The 7844-nt window shown below is 33.0% G+C and overlaps 1 long non-coding RNA gene across 2 annotated transcripts; it reads right to left on the bottom strand.

The window, feature by feature from the left end:
- Window positions 1-642: 642 nt before the first annotated feature.
- Window positions 643-6743, bottom strand: LOC138714908 (uncharacterized). 2 transcript variants are annotated; one of them, XR_011336110.1, is made up of 6 exons: window positions 6525-6743; window positions 5406-5562; window positions 5049-5299; window positions 4661-4783; window positions 4247-4454; window positions 643-4043 (listed from the first exon to the last, which is right to left on the bottom strand). It is a non-coding gene; the product is annotated as an uncharacterized lncRNA (long non-coding RNA). The 2 variants fall into 2 exon arrangements; XR_011336109.1 differs by having other exon boundaries at window positions 646-4043; window positions 4661-4786; window positions 6525-6539.
- Window positions 6744-7844: the final 1101 nt, after the last annotated feature.

The following is a 7844-nucleotide window of genomic DNA, read 5'->3' as shown; positions in this document are numbered from 1 at the left end:
CTAACCACTAGGATCGCTAATATCGCCTCATTACCGTCACAGTCTATCGTTTCTAGCACCCTCAAAACTCAAGCTTCGTCACTATAGTAGACTGTGTTATTAATAAAGAAGAGAAAGCGCACATTCGTGCAAAGAGAAAGAGTTTTAGGGCTTTTCCCTACGGGCGCTGTCTTCACTGTATGAAATCAATGATTTCGTTCTTTCGGTGCACCATAGGATATGGTATCTTTCACAGGATTTCTTGCACAGTAGACACACGCAGCTTCCATCTGGTGAGTGGTAGTGTGCACTGCTGCAGACTTTGTGCATCCATGCTTTGTGATGGAAACCATGTATAGTGAGGATCACGTAAGTTCAGTTCCCAAACAGCAAATATTTCCGCCTTGTCAGTGTTGCCAACTGTTACCAGATATCACCACATGTAGTAAAATCACGATCCTATGTACTGAATGACTTCTTTACTCACCGTACTTTACCTTAATGTCGGAAGGTTATTCTAAATAGTTTCAATAATAATGAGAAATGTATTGCTATGTTCTATTCTTTTATTCTTTTACATTATTATTAGTATTAGCATTAATAGGTTACTAGACGTAAATATACAACAAAGTATAGTATATAATATTCAAGAATCAAATCTGTTCCAAGACCAATTAAATTATTGTCACTTCACTTCAAAGATTCCAGCGTACATATACTGTACTTCCTAAAGGTAGATAAATTAATAACCAATTGACTTTTGGTTGGAATTCGAATGAACTTCTGATTATCTTTTGAAATTAGTAAGGAAATGGATAATACAACTAGGCTAAAACTGAAATAATAATAAATCAACTTACAAAAATAATTTTGGTCCTTAAAAGCCATAAGTAATTTCACTTCTAGATACCTTTTTAAAGATTTCATTTGTTTGTAAATTGCTTAATAATGCTACACTTACACTTATTATTTCTGCAACTCCACGTCTGTCAATGAAAAAATGTATGATACATAACTGTGAAGTCTCTTTTTGGCTCTTGTGTCCTAAATTTAAATAAGAAAAAACAAATGATTCAAGAAATGTGAGCTGGTGAAAATTAAATACTCAATTAATAAAATAATTACTACCAAAAGAATATTTTATTAATTCTATACAAAAGATGGATTACACAGAACAGATGGCCAGAAATCATACATTTATACATAACATACAGCATGAAACGATCATCAAAAAATGCTTTTTGTACACAATAAGATCTTTCAAACGAAGTGAAATAGCCAATAAGTTCAATAAATATTATGCTAATAAGTAATAACTATAATTAATAATTATCTACAAGCTGTAAAAGGGAATAAAATAGTATATTGTTGAAATTAGGGGGTTATGGTTTATTACGTGTATTTATAATTTTAATTACTTTTTCTACATTTAATTATATTTTAATTTCTATTAGATTAGTTGGTGGTGTGGTTGTTAGTTTTATCTGTGTACGTCAGACTATTAAGGAAAAACTGAAAGAAATGTTAAATCTACTATCTACTTTATATAACAATATTTAATCAAGAACTGAATATTACTATTAATTTAATAACATAAGACCCAAAACATCTCCAAGTCCAGACAATACACATGCTGATTTTCTTAAACATGTTGGCAAACAAGCAAACTCACTACTTTTATCTTGTAATCTCATCTAAAATACAATATCTGTCTGGAGAAAATCTATCATAACATCAATTTTGAAAAGCAATTATTCAACTAATATCTTTTCGAGTTATCGACAGATACCACTTACTAGTATGATAGCCAAAATTATGGAGGAGATGATTTCATAGATTGAATTGGTTCCTGGAATCTAGTAACTAACTTTCATTTTATTGGGTTGAGTTTAGAGAATTGCATTCAACAAATGGACAGATTTTAAATTTTAGTCAAGATATTAAAGATATTTTAAACAGAAAACAAAACAACTTAACAATTTTAATTTATTTTCAAGGATCATATGGCTCTGTAGATATAAATCACTTAAGAAATTGCAAACTTAGGGTGTCCATGATAAAGTGTTACACTGGGTCAGTGACTTGATTATTTGATTCATTGTCACAAATATGTAAATAGAGACAGATTCATCTGGGCTTCCCACATTGTTGTTTTCAGGAATACATTTTCCAATATTAATGTCGATGGTCTAACTAAAGAAATAGATCTTATGATAATCTCATCATTTGCAGATAATATGGTTGTCTAGAACAAAAAATCACAGTCCACAAATATTAATAAACTGAGCCAAAATCCCAACAGACTTTTTGACTCTACTTGGAGAACTCAAACTTGCTCAATTAAGGGAAACTTTACTAATAAAACACAATCCCAAGTTATTTCAAAATGAATAGTATATAAGTTAACTTTAACAGATGATGTTAAGAAATGTGATACTTCTCCAGACATTTTAAAAATCATTAGAAACGATAAATGATCTGGTCAGTGAGTGACTACATACAGTATTTTTTATAGATGGATCCTGTTTACCAAGCCATAGATGTAGTGGTGTTGTAGTACAATACCAGTATATTCCCTTTTACCGGGAATTATATTCAAACATTTGTTTGCCCCATTTTAACCGTGACAACGCTTTTTAGCTTTTTAAACATTCTGGTTATTGTATTCTGTTTGTGTTTAGTGAAAGATTTTAGATAAGGGCGCAAATAGCCATAGTAGCTGATGCGCCCTTTTTAAACGCCACTAACTAACTAACTAACTAACTAACTTCAAACACTGACTAATTTTGATAGTGAAAATTTAGATACATTTTTAAGCTTACAAAATCTCCAGTATCGACTTCATAAATCTGAGAAGGCTGTCATACTATCAGATTCAAAATCAGATGTTCTTGCTGCAGTAATGGACGTAACAGCATGAAATCTCAATATTTTACAGTGTTTTAAAATTTTAAGCAAAATGGTCGAATTACATCGACGACTGGTACTTCCGTGGATCCATGAACTTTATGGAGTGGGAGGTAATGAGGTAGCTGAAAGGTAGCAAAATTACTGTAAGGTTATCTATACCTGCATCTTACCACACTGTTAAAAGAATAACAAGATCAGAACATGACAATGTGGTAACAAAAATCGGAATGATTCTAAAGCAAATGAAAAAATTGCAATAGGCCATCCGGCATCTGCTCCACGATGGAGGAAAATCCTCAGAAGAAACCAACTAATCAGACCAAATGGGGGATCCAAACTACCCTCGAGTGCAGCTCTGAATTTGCAGGCCAACGAGTCTACCGACTAAGCTACATTGGTGGCTCCACTAAAAATATGAAGTACATGGCACTCAGATTATTAAATTGACAAACCTAAACAATTATTCATCAGTTAAGCTATAAAATATAATACATAGCAAGCAAGTTAATTCAATTTAAAAGTATAAACAATTCAATCAGTTGAAATATACAGAAACTGATAATAAATATCATGCAAATTACTTCACATTACAAGCATAAACAATTCATCACTTGTGGTATACAGCCTACTATTTAATTTACAGCACATACAATTCATCAGTTAAGCTATAGACCTACAGTCTACTATTCAATTTACAGCATATATAATTCATCAATTAAGCGAAACAAAAATATAGTACAATATATAGTAAAAATAATACACCTAATTTAATAACTGAACTTCTATGAAAATCTACAGTGGCAGTACTCATATTATCACAGGCCATGATTGTCTCAAATATTTACAAAGAACTGATATTTCAGAATCTCCCCATGCCATTTCTGAAATCTCAATGAAGATATGGATCATTGTCTTGACTGTTTAACTTTACACAGCTTTCAATCATCTGGTTAAATATTGGAGTGCAAGATAACAAATGACATCAACTGCTGAACACTTGGTATCAATCAACCAACAACTTCATTACATTAAAGGGGAAAAAAAAACTGAAAGAATTAATTGTATATAGACACAACACATAAGACAAGGCCGCTTCAGAACAGTAATTGGCAAGGCTCTGTTGTTTTAGGATTCTTATGTAGATTCAATTTCACCTGAAAGAAAAAAGTAGCATCTATAAGTAGTAGTAGTAGTAGTAATGATAATAATAATAATAATAATAATAATAATAATAATAATAATAATAATGACTGTAAAGTATGGAAATTAATATTGCAATGTAATATCAAAAGGTGATTTCACACCATCAACTCTTATCATTTAGTACAACAAATCTATTATATTCAGTTGCAATCACCAGTAGCTGTTCTTTCATCCATTTTGTTGTTGGCTGATTTTTCACAAGTCTGCTATGATATGCAGCACTATCCATGACAATAACGCATTGCCCTAATGTTCTCAGGTCAACAACTGTGTTTGCACCCACTTCTCAACTACAGGGCTATTCATAGCACTATGGTAGTCCTGACTTTTCTTTCAATTGCATGAAAAAATTAAATCAGCACCTGCAATAAAAATTATACCTGGGCATATAATTACGTCACATGAATTCACAGCATTTAAATAAAGAAAATAAAACATGACATGAGATCCTCTTTGGTGAAAGGCTTTCCCACGTTTTTATTTAGTCACCAATTTTTATATCTTTGTACCCTGATTTAAAAAATTACTCTTGCCAAATTTATGTAAAATATAAATCAATATAACTCACCGAGTATAAATCCACCTTTCGTTCCGGCATCTAATCTTCCACCCTCATTTGTTGGTCTATGAATAACACCATTCATGTCACTGGAAACTTCACCTGGTTTATTTCATGAATAAGTGAGTGATCCTACTTAAAAAAACAGAGAGAGAAAAGCAATTCACATTGACACTCTAAGAGACACAAAAATTTTAAAGACAGGAAAACCGTTCAAGAATTTTATAACTAACCTCTAGTTATAATATGAAACTATTAATTGCAAAACATGTTGTTCCCACCTGATTTCATTACTAGTAGCCTATATTAATTGCAATTTCATATTCCACATAAGTGTTAATCTATTTGTTAGTAAAAAATTCAATCACTCAATGTCTCACAATGCATTGAAATTTACCATTCATAAAAATCCAAGTCTCATCCAAGAATACTACGGGTTTAGGGTTCTCACGCTCCACATTTCTTATATATTCTCTTAAAAATGAATAACATCACTTTCTCATACATGTGTATAAGGATCCCCTTTGCTCCATAGAAATTTCATCTCTTTCAAAATTTTTTTCACCGATGATAAGGATACTCTAAATAAATATGTTTCATAATCATCATTCATATGTTCCAGAACTTTTGCTGCTGTTAGTACTTCCCCTGTAACAGTAAATGAAAATTATGCCATATTTTTATACATAGGCCTATGACTAATATCAGAATTACATTGCATAAATCAACACAATAATTCCTGTAACTTCCCTACCTTTATGTAACTTGTCATAAATAAATCTCGCAATTGCATCTTTCGTAAAATCATCAGCATCAGTCACTGAATGTTTATGTAGTCTATGTTTTCCTGGTGTCACGAGTGGGGTCCCCTTGTGTGAATTTATCACTTTCGTGGCTGTAGTTAAGCCAAGCTGTAATAACAAACAATAACATAATACTTCTAAAAATTGTTATATCATAAAATTCATGCATGATACCAACATTTACAGCTATATGAATAGAAAATGATCAACATGTTAGGCTGGGTCTACGATAGGTTTAAGTAGGCTAATATTTAGGTAATTCTCCAGAAAAGCTACACCAAAGAAGGCATAATTTTATTTTGTTTAATTGATTTCTGTGATATTTACATAGCGATAAACACGTGGTTTTAGTTCACAGCCACAAATACTTTCAGCACAAAAATCCTTTGACACTTACCTGTATATGCTAATGCACTGTTGTATTCCCTCCCTCAAACTTGTTACTAATTACCAATATAACATGCGAGAGGTCCAGGACGAAGAGAAATGGTTAGTTTCCCAGTAGTGCGTCCTCGTCCTCTCGAGTGTTATATCTTAACAAGTACTTTGGGTGGGGTAGCTTTTCTGAAGAAACACCATATTTAATATTACTTAGACCAGTCATGAATAAATTATTCAGCCAGAGTCAACGTTCCTATGCTTTGTAGAGTATGTTATATAGTCATTATATAAAACTGAATTATTTTTAAGCACCATAACAGGCCAACATTCATGTAATATTTGCTGCAATATCAAGTTAATAATTACAATATGACTTGTATTTTCTTCAGCCGATGTGGCATGTAAATTGTGATCTGAACGGTTAATTTAATACCAAAAGAGAAAACTGGAAATTTACTTTCGTGCTATTTGATTATTTGTTCGTCTAATTTGTAAATGTATTTAAGCTATCACCTACTGCAGTATTACAGTATCTTAAATGTATTTAGTGTGGCAATATGAAAATCACTGACTTGATTAAAGATAGGCCTAACCTAAAAATTTGTTTTGTTTGACCACAATCATGAAATTATTAGTGCAGACTCCTAAAACTGAATACCACTTTGAAATGTATGCTTAAGAATACTTACTCCTAATAATTTTCCTATTCTGGTTGTAATTGCTGTCTCCGTTAGCATAATTCCTTCTTCATTATCTTCTTTCTTCAACTCATTATACACGTGAACTACAGATTTCTGAAGCGTACTCTGAATGCCACACATTTTCTTCCTTGGAGGAGTCACTGCAACACTATTTCATTTTTTTGACATAGTAATAAAAATCTAAACACGAAAGAAATTCATTAAAATTTGAAATAATATTTCTATCCATTACCCACGTGCATTATCACGCCCAAATATATATTTATTCGTACTTATCTAACTGTTCTTGAATTATAACCACAACGCAACACATAAAATAACTATTATGTATTAATATTAATACTAATATTAATTAATTATTAATAAGTTCGAATTTCACTATCTTCCAGTAACCGGCTGAGAAATCTAGTACAATTTTAATTTCATGGAACTCCAGTACCGGCAAATATTGTCGATATTTGCCTCAGCTGCCAACATACCAGTTACAAAATCACTACCATTTATAGTATTTGTCAGTATCGAAATTCGAAACGAAGTTGGCAAAAGAAAATTCAACCTTCAAACTAGAAAATCACCATAATCCACTAGCATTTGTAGTAATGGGGGAAAAATGGTTAGGTTTCACCCTTAGGGTATCAAGTTACCTGGTCTTCCCTATACAGCCATTCTTGTCACTAGATGTCTCAGCTCGTAGTTTCCATGAGTCCAGAGATCAGATGTCATCGCTTCGGTGCTGTAAAATTCAGGCCAGATGTCTTCTTTCTTCTCTTTGCACTTCTGTAGAAATGCTGTGCTCGCTCTGGTAGCTGGTAACAGGTATTGGATTCTTAATTCTTCGATCAGGAAGGGCTCCCTGGTTAATTCATAAACCAGCCTCGATGGGGTTGATGGCGACAGGCATAGTAAGCGTTTTAGATAGACCGCTTTGACTTTCTCCAGTTCTGCTATGTTCCCTTCTGTGAGGTGTGGCCATGTGAGTTCTATTCCGTAGGACAATATTGGTAGTATTTTCATTTTGAAGAGAGCGAGTGCTGTGTTCAGGGACAGTTTATTCAGGCTCCGTATGTCACCCATGGCTACTATGGCACTTCTAGATTTCTCCTTCACGTGCTTTGTGAACGTTGTTCCTTGCGGCTGCAGGGTGACGCCGAGGTAGCAAAAGTGATTGACGCATGATAGGGGGGTTTCATTATAATAAATGGTGTCTTTTGGTGTTGTTCTGCCTCCCCTCCTGAAAACCATTGTTACCGTTTTGGTCTCATTTATTCTCAGGCCGGTTTCGGTTGCCCACTTTGCAAGGTCGTTGAA

Source organism: Periplaneta americana, chromosome 15 (assembly GCF_040183065.1).
Source record: "Periplaneta americana isolate PAMFEO1 chromosome 15, P.americana_PAMFEO1_priV1, whole genome shotgun sequence".
In the NCBI taxonomy this organism is placed as follows: domain Eukaryota; kingdom Metazoa; phylum Arthropoda; class Insecta; order Blattodea; family Blattidae; genus Periplaneta; species Periplaneta americana.
The sequence above is the reverse complement of the archived record's forward strand: the minus strand, read 5'-3'. Positions and strand labels throughout refer to the sequence as shown.